The sequence below is a fragment of the Haliaeetus leucocephalus genome, unplaced genomic scaffold (assembly GCF_000737465.1).
Source record: "Haliaeetus leucocephalus isolate CR32 unplaced genomic scaffold, Haliaeetus_leucocephalus-4.0 Scaffold184, whole genome shotgun sequence".
Classification (NCBI taxonomy): domain Eukaryota; kingdom Metazoa; phylum Chordata; class Aves; order Accipitriformes; family Accipitridae; genus Haliaeetus; species Haliaeetus leucocephalus.
In genome coordinates, this window is record NW_010972620.1 from 12,469,639 (window position 1) to 12,483,385 (window position 13,747).

Consider the following 13,747-nt stretch of genomic DNA (forward strand, 5'->3'; position numbering starts at 1 on the left):
ACAATGAGCAACATCCATTTTTGATGGCATTGTAGAGAAAATGAGACAGGTCTCGCATAGCGGTAGTAACCTTCCTACAGCTTTCATGTGTTCTTTAATTGAATTGTTCAGTAGCATTGTCAATGTGATAAATCTGTAATAAGGTATGCTTGAAACAGAATTAATTATGACAATAGTAAAAAAATAACAATTCAAGAACCTGTATTTTGCTATCATTAACAGCAATATTTGAGTAACTACAAGATGCTGTCCTCCTATGTACAAGCTAGTATGTATATTAATTTGTAAGTAATTAAATCAGTAGCCCACTTTTTTATTCCAAGCTCCTAGCCTACTGTACAGGAAACTTATACTATTCCAGGAATGAAAAGTTCCTTCTCTGTTACAAGGTGTCTGATTTAGAAAGCACACCTTAGTAGATCCACCTTAACAATGTATGATGGAGTAACCAGATAGCTAAGGTACACACTTCCACTCTGAAAACCTGAGTTTCTGTCTACACCACTTAAAGCGTGATTCCCTAACTGGATCTACTGGTTTGTGTAGAGCGGTCTGGAAATCCAAAATTCCAAAATACTGATACTCTTATTGTGTCTGATTATTACCTTTGGCAAGAACCTTAAGTTTTGTGCCTCAGTTTATCATTCAGTTATAAGGGGCATATGGTTTACTTCACTACACTCTGCAAAGTCTTAGCAGAAGTTCAATATCACCTTTGGACATTGAGCTAAAAGTCAATACAGAAAAGCTGCCCATCTATCACTAGACAGCAGAGAACAAAAACCAACCAAACAAACCCCATAAAACAGAAAACACTTGAACAAGCCTGATGCCATCTACTAAATAGTAGTGGCAGGTTTACTTTCACATACTAGTAATTTTTAAAAAGCAACTACAAGATTGCCATTATACATGTGTGCATAGAGACACTATGCACATGTGTAGATCTCATGATATATGTGCAGCGTTTCTGTGTGCCTACCCGATGTTAGATGGATATTTAGATACAGATCAGGTTTTGCTATGAGATCTGTTAGGTATCATGGGACAGAAAATTCCTTCTAGTCTGGCAGATAAAGAAGAAAGCAACTCTCTGCCGTGTCTTCCATGCAAATTTAGTGAACTTTCCCCCAGCGCACATTTGGAGAGGCACAATTTTCTGTTACCCTTGCACACTCTGAAAACTGTCTTCCATCCATGGGTGTTGCTGCAGAAAGCAGGTAAGAGTGCCTGCGAGGGCTGAGAGGACAGCCCGAGCAGAGCCAACTCGATCCCTACCTGCAGCCCTTCACAGTTCTCAGGCAAGCCCTTCTCACCATAAAACTCCTCAGGCCTCCCCCAAGCTTCTGCCATGGCTCCGACACCTTAAGCATATGCAGCACAGGCTTTTTGTATTAGTGAGATATGCCAAAATTCAGAGAGGCCACGGGGTGGGCAGCGCGCTGGCCCGCTGGTGGGCCTCGCTGGCAGGGACATTTCCTGGAAAGCAATGCATGCAGCCAGCGTGCTGCATGTTATCGCAGGACAGAGCCACCAACACACCAGATGTGCCTCTGCTTCCTGTTGGTTTCAGCGAGGACGCTCGTCTTTTTAATTTTTGCAAAGAAAGAATGTTGTCAAAAGTTGGGGAAATGCTGCAGAAAGTAATTATCCTAAAGCTCACCACTTAACTAACACAAAACTTCTTCAGGGGCCTTCCTGCACAACACATTCTTCATGTTTAATGCAAATTACATTTTATTTGAAAGTGAATCAGCTGGATTTATCAATACGAAGGCCTTTTTGAAGTTCAAAATGTTAAAAGTTGAGTCATGCAGGCACTGTAGCCACATAATCGGTGGTAAATTGGCCACACCACCTTAAATCAATCTTGACTGGTTTCAGAATAGAAATAATCAACATTTATATGGTGGTTTCTTTGATTATTTCTTGTCTTTGAGTGGCTAAAAGACAATCACTTTTATAGCAATGTTATATTCTGTTTTATAAACATACTGAGTATCAAACTGAACTTTTATAGGAAACAAAATTACATGCATTTTATAAAAATTTAGAAGTAATAGCTCTTCCTTTACCCTTCTGTAGAATCTGAAAACACAAAAGGGTGGTATATTAGATCTGAAGCGTACCGTGCAGTTTCATTTTTTATCAATAGTACTATACTTGTGATAGTTATTCAATATGCAGGTCACATCTGAACGATGCTAATCTAGTCCTAATGTGCAAATCGGCATTTAGCCACAGCTGCATTGCACGGAGCATATTATATTCTCCCGTGCTTTTTAATGTCTGAACTTGCTACACTGTACTCTGTTTTTCAGTTCCCTCTAAGAGTAGATTGCTTGTTTGATGTTTTTTTTAAATTCTGTTTTGAATTCCCAGTGAGAGATTGAAAAAGATATAAAAACCAGTGAATTTTTACTTTACCTTCAGAACTGAAAAAAGGTAGACTTTCTTATTGGATTTGTATATAGAAATTTACTAAAAGAAATCTCAAACATGGCAAAATGGTCAGACATTAATTGTAACAACTTTTGTGTATTTCTCCTCTTTGTTGCTATTTCAAAATGTGTTTTGAATCGCATGGCTGGAATATGAGTGCCTTGGAGAAAACCAGTCCCATTTTCTCCACTGATACACAAGTGGGGTTTTTTGAGCAATGTTTAGAGAATGAAACCTGTTCTTCCTGTGGGAGATTCATGCCTCCCTGCCAGTGCAAAACACTGCCAAAGCTTGCCAGGTTCAACTCACCGAGGCTGTACTTTGACATCCATTTATGTCAGCACTGCTACTGAGAAAAAGTAGCTATCATCTCACTTGGGTACTCCTTCCCATCCCTGCAATGCAGGAGCAGCAGACAGGAAAGGACAGGAACCACATCTCCTTTCTCCAGTGACCACGACAACCGAACACACCACACCTAGAGCTCCTCTGTTGCGATGTGAATGATGCAGAGTCCCACAAGACCAAAATCACTTCCCCAGTTTCAGCTAAGAGAGTGTTTCCCAATATTGCAAATGGTATTTTAGCAACATGGGGTAGAGGAATAGGTGGAAGGACAGATTAAAATTGGTTTTTGCTGCTTGGATATCTGTTAGGAAAGAACTAACCAGCAAAAGGTTCTGTTCAGTTGGATTTGACATCCATCCCTGTATACTTAGTTTTACAAATAAAATTTGGACCATGAATACCTTGAGTTTCCAGAAGAAAAAAAATGTTTTCTAAGTCCTACATAAACAACAGAAATAATAAAATTAAACAACATAAGTTAGAAACTCAAAGAACAGAAGCAAGAAGCTTGCTAACCACGTCTTTATAACCTATTGCCTCTGGGAAAGGGCCAAAAAACTCTTGCAGTGTTTTGCCCAGGTATCAAGCAAGCATCGAAAGCTTGCATATGGGTGAAGTCCAGAAAAACGTAGCGCAAGTTGCAGGTACTGTTGAGTCATACTCTCAGGCTGGCCGTTGACTGCTAAATGGCACAATTCCATAGTCAGGGTTTAATAGTATACCACTTATTTCAGAAAGCCATAAAAAAAGCTTTTTACAGTCACACAAAACCTCAGTACTAACATTTTAGGGTATCCACGTGTTTTGTGTGAGTAGAAGCGACGGAGGCATTGTTTGTCCTGCCTTTGGCAAGCACACAAGGTCCCCACAACAAAACCCAACGATTGTTCACCGCGGAAAAGTGATGTTACAAAAATACGTATTTTCAGCTGCAAAAGATGATTAGGCCACATAACTGCATTAATTTAATTGCCTTTTTTCACAATTTCTATTCCTCTGACATTCCTTTCTCCTATTCACATTTATCTCCCATTTGACACAGAGACCCTCTCCTTTCCCCAATACACTTTGCAGGGACTGAGCCCCTCTTTGCCCCCTCCCCTTTACTCATCCGTGCCTTAGGTGCCGTCCAACACCTAATGCTTTGCTTCTGCTTGGCTTTTGGCCAGGGTCCTCCTTCCCTTTTCTCCTCAGTTAGGTCCTATTGTTCATGAAAGGAAATTTCTCCTGCTGACATTTCTCATTGATTTGCAGTCCTATGGGCTTTCCTTATTTCCATCCTTCTCAGCTGTAGAGGTTTCCCATCAGAGGCAGCTGAGCTGGCTCATATATGAAAAGTATTTTTTCAGAAACACCTTCATTTCCAGGTATTTCTACAGGCTCTGGGCTCACTTTCTTGATGAAGAGCCTTGATAGTGGTAAGAGCCAGGCACATCAAGAGCTTGAACTCTTTTGTGCAAAGACAAGCAACCTTGGCATCTATCCTTATACTAAGTGCTTTACAGACTTTGAAAACACTGTTAAAATAAAGCTGTTTAAAATGAAAGTTTCTCAGGGCAGGTGGAAACTGAAAATAGTTTCTCCTCAGAGGAGATGGATGCAAAGCATTAAAATGGAGGGCAGAAAATGTAACAAAGAGCAGATAAGTGCAATCTTTGCCCCTTAGCAGTTCTTGCAGAGTGATGCAGGGGGGCTGCCAGCAAAAGGACAGTTAGCAACAGCTTCCTAGGTCACCCTGAACATCATCGGCTGTCAAGTAGGGAGGGTTTTGGTTCTGTTTCTTGCAGTTTCTAAACAAATAGGAAACTGTTTCTAAAAGCAGAATCACAGGTACTTACAGTCATTTCAAAAAGAGGAAACGATAAGAACATACCATAGAAAGGAGGCAAATGTCATTAAACATATAAAGTAACTAGAATCAAAGAGTGACCTTAAAGAGACCAGGGCTAAAAGGGAGATATTTTACAGTTTAGCGCATCTGCTGCTTATCAGCCATCTTCAATTAAGTAGTAAGGTACAAGAGCACCACATATTCACGTATCCTCAACAAAGCATAAGGCATCTGTAAAGTAAAAGCAAAATTTGCATATTTGTCCTTATTCTTCAAAAAAAAAAAACCACCAGAAGATAAATATGAAGATAGGTTACTGAATGTAGATATAATTTCAGAAATCGAGGGCACCATGAAGTTATGCATCATTATCTGACACATAAGAACAAAGGTATTTTAGCTATTAATTTCAAAATATATTAATATTAGTGAAGAAAACACTTAAAAGAAAATATTAGGCTAAGATACAAAGTCAAACATTATCACCAGATTCCCATGAACGTTAGCTTAGAAACTGAATTTTTATCCAATCATTTTGAATTATCTTCCTGCTAAGTATTTTCAAATATCTCAAAAGCCATTTAATAAAACTGTCTAACACCATGATCTAGGAATGTAATCCTGTAGTACAAAATGCTGAGCCAGTGCAAAAGTATTCATTGCAGGAGTAGCCCCTTATTTTTTTCTGAGACAGAAGAACATTTCTGTTTGTATTTCAAATGCTGCTGCCAGAAATGATGTGAACATAAATTTGTTTGGTTTATGCAGTAGCTGTGAATGATGGGAAGTGCTTGTCTGCTTTCCAGTCTTTAAGCTCTGGCACACAACAATCAAATCAAATTCTAAATGTCAAATTAGTCATAATTACATTAAATATGGATTAAAGGGATATCTTTTGATGAAGAATTCTTTGTTCTTAAAGTTTACTGATAATTTTAAATGTTATTAAAAATATCCTTCAAGATTTGTGGACCTTTCAAATTCAAGGAACATGAAAAAGAACGTGAGAAGTTGTGGAAATTTTTAAGCCATTGTGTCATAGTTTCCAACATTGATTTTTTTAAGCACTGAGCTGAAAAACAGAAAAACTCCACACAGTCTCAGGCCTTCCAATTGTGAACTTCCTCCTGTTTCTGCTTTCTTCAACCATCCTAGTTATATAAACGCACCCCCTCTGAAATAATTTTAGGAAATTGTCTTTAGAGACAATTTGTGATTTGAAGATTCTTCATTTTGGGTGCTTTTGTACTCTTTCCTTCCTCAAAAATCAGGAGCTTTTACAATGCATGCAAGTTGCAACTTCACAACACTAATGCCTAAAATCATTAGTCATTTGTAAAAATCTAGTCAGGAACTATAGTCACTTTCCCATTGTTAAATACCAGCTGCTAACCATTTCAGAAATCTTCTAGAGTCCCTAAAATGTCACAGTTAAGTACTCCCGCTTTCATATTAGCTGTTCCCAATACAAGGCTATAAAGTCCTAATTCTCCACTCTTTATTTTATCATTGAAGAGGCAGGTGAATGTGGGAAACTGATACTAAAGTGCTAAGTTCAGTTTATTATTGTTTATCAAGACTGATCTTACAAAAAACGAAGACAGAAAAATCATCAGTAGGCAAAGGCATATTGTAAGTTACATAAAGATTATTTAATGAAGTAATTGTAAGTTTCAGTGAGCAAGTCCCACAGGAAGTCAGCAACATATCTCAAGCAGAGAAGAGAGCAGGTTTTACCTTCTCCCAACACATACTTTTCTTATTAAAATTACTTATACTTATATGTGCATATGTGAGTGGACCAAATTTGTCATGACATACTGACAGCTGCAGCTCCAGCAATGCGAAGCTACCAAACTAGAAGATTACAGGCAGTTTTGTCTATGTTTGTCTGAATGTCACTCAAGACACACAGCAGTTCGAAAGCATTAGCTGACTGTGGCTTGTGGAAGCATTTGAGGAAGTTATACTTCATGATTTTCTAACGAAGAACTAAACTGGAACAATCAGTGGGAATTTCCCAGAGATACAGATTTAGACAAGGCCACATTTATAAGATGGGCACTCTACCTTTCTGGCAGAAAATGAAGCTCAGGAATGCAAGCTTTGCAGGAGCACTTGGCTTTTAAAAATTAAAAGACCGTTTTCACAGAAGAATGAGAAAGACCTGAACTAACGGGTGGGAACACTAATCAATCTGCAAATAGCATTTCCTTCTGTAAATGCTGTTTTCTATGAACCCAAAATGACTGAAAGATTAGAGAATTCAAAAAGAAAAAGATCTCTTTTGCTCCTACTGTACATCCACAGCAGTTATGTGTACAAGCCATTTTATCAACAGAGCCTATGCTGGTTCTGTGAAAGGGTGTGTTACATTAAAAATCGCAGGTACAAGAAACATGAAAGCAAAGCTGAAAATTAATCAGGAGGTAACAGTGTGTCCACAGGAAGGGAAAGCCTAAGCCCATTTGATTTTGCTGGTCTCATACCTATACGACATCTCACATACATCCTTAATACAATGAGGGAAACTGAAAGAATTTATGTTCATTTTTGGGTCCAATTTCTTTCTCAGGAATCTTTTTTATTATTAGAAATTTTAATTTATAAGAAAATTTACTCTTACAACATCAATTTATAATGGCCATAGAGTTACCCTGAGTAGTATCTTTTTTTAAGAGTAGAAGAAATACTGGAAATCTAGAAATCATGTAACAGAAATACAGCAGTGAAAACAATAGGTCATACATGTCTGGACCACACTGACCAGACCAAACTCATAACTCTGTCATTCCTTAACATCATGAAACTGAAAAGAAGTTGACAATAAATTCAAAGGAGACGCAATCTCAGCCTAATTAAATCAGGAGTTCCCCAGTATAATCCACTTGCACCGATTCAACTGTCTTGTTGATGAGCGGGACCATAGTGCTCTTAACCTGAAAGATATTTCTGAAGGTTTCTGGGAAAATACTTCTTTCTGCAGCAAAGACTAAAACCAGCTGAATATTATTGATTCTCATGAGAAAGCATGAACAAGGTTAAAAATCAATGTTATAAAGGAGTTTTTCTAAGAAAGGGACAACTCTTAGTGCTCTGTTGGTTTGGAAAGGTGAATGCATACAATTCTACTGAAAACAAGGAAATCCTGTGAGAACCAGGGAGTATAGCAGGGAGAAAGGGCTCCCCGGGAACAGGCCAGGAAGAGTCTGAAGTTTTAAGTTGTTTATTTCCACTGGGTTCAGGAAGTAAGGACTTCATAAATTTTCTATGAGAATACAGGATTGCATTAAATAATATAGCTGGCTTTAGTGTAAGTTTCTATTCCAGACAGAGGGAACCTGGAAAGGCCCCAAATATTAACATGCTACTCGGGCCAGTGGGTGATGCTAGTGCCAAAATGAGCTACATTTCCAGGAAGATACATTTTGAGCTGCTATTCCTGATGAATCAAAGCAGAACTAATTGGAGTCCTGACTGCAGAACTGAAATATGGCTAGAAATAATTATTAAAAAATAAATAAATTAAAGCAACTTTAATTTCCCAAAAGAGCGGAGAAAGAAGTACACTTTTGTTGAAACAACTTCTAAACCTGTCAGGATACTGCTACTAAATGTAAACTGACATAAACTAAAGCAAAAAAGTACACTGTTATTCCCAACAAGACATTCACAGGGGTGTTACATGCAGATGATTATGCCAGGATGGTTCTGCTGGTAAATTTTTCAGGTAGATATGCTTGTAGCCTAAGAGCTTGATATAACCTACAATAACCTGAGCACATTTTGCTAATGCTGACTGAGCTGTTATGGCTTTATTAAAAGGCTTAACACAGCTAAAATGAAAATCCATGAAGTCTGCAATGCAAATTTATAGAAACAAGAAACACAGAGGCAGATAAAGACCAAGTTACCAAGTGTCAAGGGGTTTCCCTTAGTAAAATGAAGCCATCCTGTTTTCTTTTACATGATGCCATCTGCTCAGAATAAGCATAATGCTGGGGGGGGGAGGAAGCAAACAAAACAGGAACAGCAAACCTATAGATTGCTGCAAATGTAGTGACTGCTAAATTTCAGTGTAATATTGTCTTTAATTTAAAATCAGCAGACGGCTTGCACAACCTGTCAGTTATCAACATGCTGTTAAAAGCAACGAAAGCTTGCAGCCATTCCTAGAAGGGCTCAGAGGACACTATTAAATATTTATCAATCTTTCCATGCCTAAAAAAATCATGGAATTCGCCCGCATTAAAAAACAAAACAAAACAACAAAAAAAAACCAAACAAACAAAACAAAAAAACCCACACATACAAATGCAATTGCAGAGATCTTTCATTAGTGAGTTTTCCCAGTGCCAATTCTGTGCATAAGCACAGAATTAGCATTAGGGAATCTGGCTTGAAGTTTGGGTTACATTGCTGGAAAACCACATCACACACTGGTGCTCAGAAAGAGGCGTGCTGGAAAGAAATTAGAATTCCCAAAGGTCCCACAAAACCAGTGCTTAGAGGAATAAGAATTTCAATCATCTCATGTATTTTAGGCCTCTGGAATACTGAAGGGTGAAATCTATCCAAAATTCACATTAGTGTGGCAAATGCAGAAGCACGGCTTCTACTTGTAGGGTACTTGGTTTCCTGTAGGTACTATTACCTGCACTATTTGAGTTTGCATTAGTAAACAAATAGGCACAAAATTCTTATGAAAGATATTTTAAATTGTTAATTAATACTCTTGAGATCTGCTGTAGAATGCTTGTCTTTTGTTTCTGTGCTTTTCTTTTTATTTCCTCCACTGTTCCTGTGTAGCTGGGCTTTTTCATTTAACCATTTAACTATTTCGTCCCTTGCTACTTGAATGCAATCTACATTTTTAAAAGGTGCTGTCTGCATCCATTGCAACATAGTCCTTGAAAAGCGTAAGACTGCAAACTATTAAAACCTTACAAATGCTTGGGTTTGATTTGTCATGGTATGACCCTGATGGAGTAAAAACTTGATTTTCTATTAAACTTGCTTAAAAGTCCCAGTATACTAAAGCAACATCTGATCAGCATAATACCACTAGGCAGGGTGCTTAACTATCTGAATGTGGGATAAGATAGAAACAAATAACTATACAGGTTGTGCAATTTTTCTGTTAAAAAAAATATACAGACACTAGAGTACAACTGTATATTTGATATTTATAGCTGACAACCCATTTCACTTGCTCAGAACTACCCAAGGAAAATGTTGACATTTGCCCTGAATCCCTAGTTTCCTGTGAAGGGGGAAATGCAACACGTCATTTGTGCATTAGATTGTCTGGGTCCTGTAGTATATAAAAAGCAGATTAAAGAAATGTCTATATGTGCCAGCATCATGTTGTAAGTGAAAGAGACTCTTCACAGGAACAAACCAACCTACCTGAAAAACTTAACCTGAATGCTTTTGATTCAGCTGGTTCACAGAATATCTGAAATGCATCTGTACAAACACAGCACTGAATTTTAAAGAGGCCATAGGAAGAAAAGCAAATAAAATCTGTAAGAATGAGGGTATCGTCCCCAAAGCCCAGAGTTATATTTGGTCATAGCATATACACTTTCCCAACAGAAAGTCCTCTACCAACTAAATTTCAGTCTTTTTTAGAACTGTACCATGCATTATTTATGGTGTTATCGTTTCTTCCTTTTCCCTGTCCAATTAAGTATTCTTGAACTTTACAGCGTAGCACTACATTTTCTGTTGGGTCTTCAAGGATTTTTGTGACTGTGCTCATGAATAAATTCAGGAACATAAGAAACTGAGGAACTCAACAACTGGGTCATAGGAGATTTTTTTTTTTTTTATGTTTTCCTATGTTTTTCATCATAACACAAACCACCACATTGGTTCTAAATGGGAGAAATACCTATTTGGGCAGCACAGCTAAAATGGGTATAATCTGACATTTGCAGACAATAGCTGGATTTCCACAACATAACATGAAATATGGTTCCAAGGCCAAGAATTTCTTGAATATGATTTTGCCTTTGTTGAGCTTCAGCTTGAAGTAACTCATATTCATGAAATCTTGGATATGAATTTTAATCAGCTAAAGCCAAATAGAACCACTTTTGTCATGCTAAATGGTACCCAGATCCACAGACACTCCACATAAGCATGGCCATCAGTCAGAAGGCCAATAACTATCCCAACATCCATCATCTGAACATGTGTGTGCTCACATACACATCTGAATGAGCTGCAGATTCACTCTCTCACATACAGATAACAGTGGGAAGCAGTATTCATTTTACAAACATGTTAGAATGTGAAATGCCAGGGTCTTTTACTTGGCAGGTGATGCAATACAAGAAAATGAGGAAAAACAAATAGAAGACATGTGGTCATACTATGCAGGTATATTACATGGTTGGGTAATTACAGTCACGTCTAAAAAGCAGTAGAGTTAGAGACCACTAAAGGAAAAGAAAATGGACTTTTATTACTTAATGCTTTATTTTTCTGGAGTAGAAATACAATACTTTTGTTTAGGTTTATGTAGGAGGTGCACACCATTATGCGTTATATCATTAATTTATAAGGAGAAATTTCTAAATGGATTTTGTTTTCTAAGTCAGCATGTCTGAAGTTTAAAACCTGTTCTTCCCTCCCCTCCAATATTGAGAAAAGTAAGTGAAAATAAAATACAGATTTAGCAACAACACCCATTATGTGGCCATCTTAATTTATTAAGGAGATGGTTTTTTACATTTTTACATTTTAGTTGCACCAGAAATAGCTACAAGTAGTTGTAACCTTTAATTGAAATGATATGATCATTGCTAGTAGCTTTAGTCACTACAGTGAATGTGGAAAGCCATGCTGAAAAATAGTACTTACAACATTTATTGAAATATGAAGGTAACTTATGTAATCAAAATTGACTGCTTTCATCCAATAGTTATTTTATTTTGCCTGTGGTCACTTAAAAAAAGGACTTGATTCACATTGATATGGAACCCATGACAAACCTTTTAACACAGTGGTGGATTAACTTCTAATATATCTACAAAATTTGTCAACATTTGACATTTAATTAGTTGACCCATATCGAAATTCAAATGTTTTTCTATTTTTGTGTTCTTTTCCTGTTTTACAAGCGTATGTGCCCAGTCGTAAGGATGGCTGTTATATAAGATATGGTCATTGTCCATTTTTGCCTCTTGACTTTCACAAATCCATCAAATCATTCAGAGAGCAGCATAAGATTTTTATATTAGTGCTCAATGTTAATTCAATTTCTAGTTTGCTTCTGCATGTAGACCATAGTACATGACAGTCACTCTGCACTATAAGTTGGTTTAAAACCTTGATTAAAGCATTTTAAATGGCACGTAAGCAAAAATGGAAATATTCACTGTAAGTTAAATTTCAGAATTAGTTAATGGTTGGAGGGTGAGAAAGGGAGAGAAAAAGAAGCCAACAAACAGTGACTTTTTCCTAAAAAGAAGCTACTACCACACACAAGGCACGTGGGGTTGGGAGACTAATAAAATTAACGTATTAGTCTCTCTTGTGCTAGTATAATTATCACTGGCTTTCAGATACCATTATAATGACAGACTAATATTAGAACTGGTTGCAAATATGTGTATTGTATCCCTGGAATTAGCTTATTTTTGAAGCCATGTGAATCTTCAGAAATTTCTAGGATGTGAAAGGACATTTGCATGTAGAGTTTTGACCTCTTCTCTTGCTCTTTGCCCATTAATGTTTCTCAGCTGGCTTGTCTTCTAACATTCCAAAACTTTCAGTAGCTTTCAAAGCTCAACTTTTCTCAAAAAAAAAATAAAATGCTGCTTTTCCTTTCTCCTCCCACTCTAAACTCTGCACAAGCTCGCTAATAGATTTAAACATATACCGCTCCAAAACAGTCAGATGGTACCAAACTGAAATTCAAATGTTAATGTTTCATGAACTGCCAGGAAACAAAACAGTGTCTGTATCTCAGTGGAAATCTGGCATTTCTTGTAAGCATTTAATCTTGGTTGTCAACAACATGTTGGGTCATTGACTTGTAAAGCCTTGAAACAAAGATATTTCTTTTTAGATATTTTAAATATATATCCTACTATTTCATCACTGCAAGAACCACACTTGCTAACTACTGTAATTTAAATTTTAAAAATTGGTAGAAACTTTTTTTTTCTAAAAGAGGTTCATGTATGCTTACACATAGTGGAACAGTAATTTCAATGACATTTGGCACCATTTTTATAACCCACTTTTTAATTGCCTTATTCACAAGTAACTTGGGTCACTTCAAGAAAGAGCCAAAAGCAAGTCTGTTTCAAATCCATTCCTGAACAGCATCTAATGCTATAAAATCAACACAGAACATTCTAACAGCAGGATTATACAGTCTGAATACTTAGAAGCTTTGAGAACTTCATATGTAGATATTGGCTAACATCAAGCATCAAACAGAAAAGACTGATATTTACATTTTTGAAGACTCATAGTGCTGAGAGGGAAGGGAATGAGGTACACACTGGCTGCCCCAGGACCTTGAATAAGTATTCAGATCCAGCATGAAATCCAAATAAATAAATGTTTGTGTATAAAGACCAAGCAGCAATACAGAAATAGAAAAAACAATACTGTATCGTTTACATACCGGTATTCTGCAGAGAAACATATATGCACACAAACACCAGCAACTTTATTTAACCCAGTGAGTCCTGTATCCTAAACTTGATCTCCTTTTTCCTACTGAAATTCAACTAATAGTTTAACATGTACTGGATAGATATACATCGCTTGATAAATGGGTCATTATACTGTTAAATTTCCATAGAAGAACAAAGGAGATGAGAAACTTTCAAAGCACCTTTTCCTTTGCTTCTTTCTAACTGGCATTATCTGTTCAGCTCATGATAGCTAAAGTAAAAGGAAATCAAACTTCTAAAATTAAGTTTCTCTACCTTCATAGCTGTCTCCACAACGATCTATCATCCAGAAGCATCATTAGCATCAGACGTGTTGCACTGACAGAAGATATTTTTGATTGCATTGGACCAGAAAAGATTTTAATTAAACCATTTAAGCACACTAACAAATCTAATGGCATCCCAGAAAGGCAGGGCATGTTGGGGT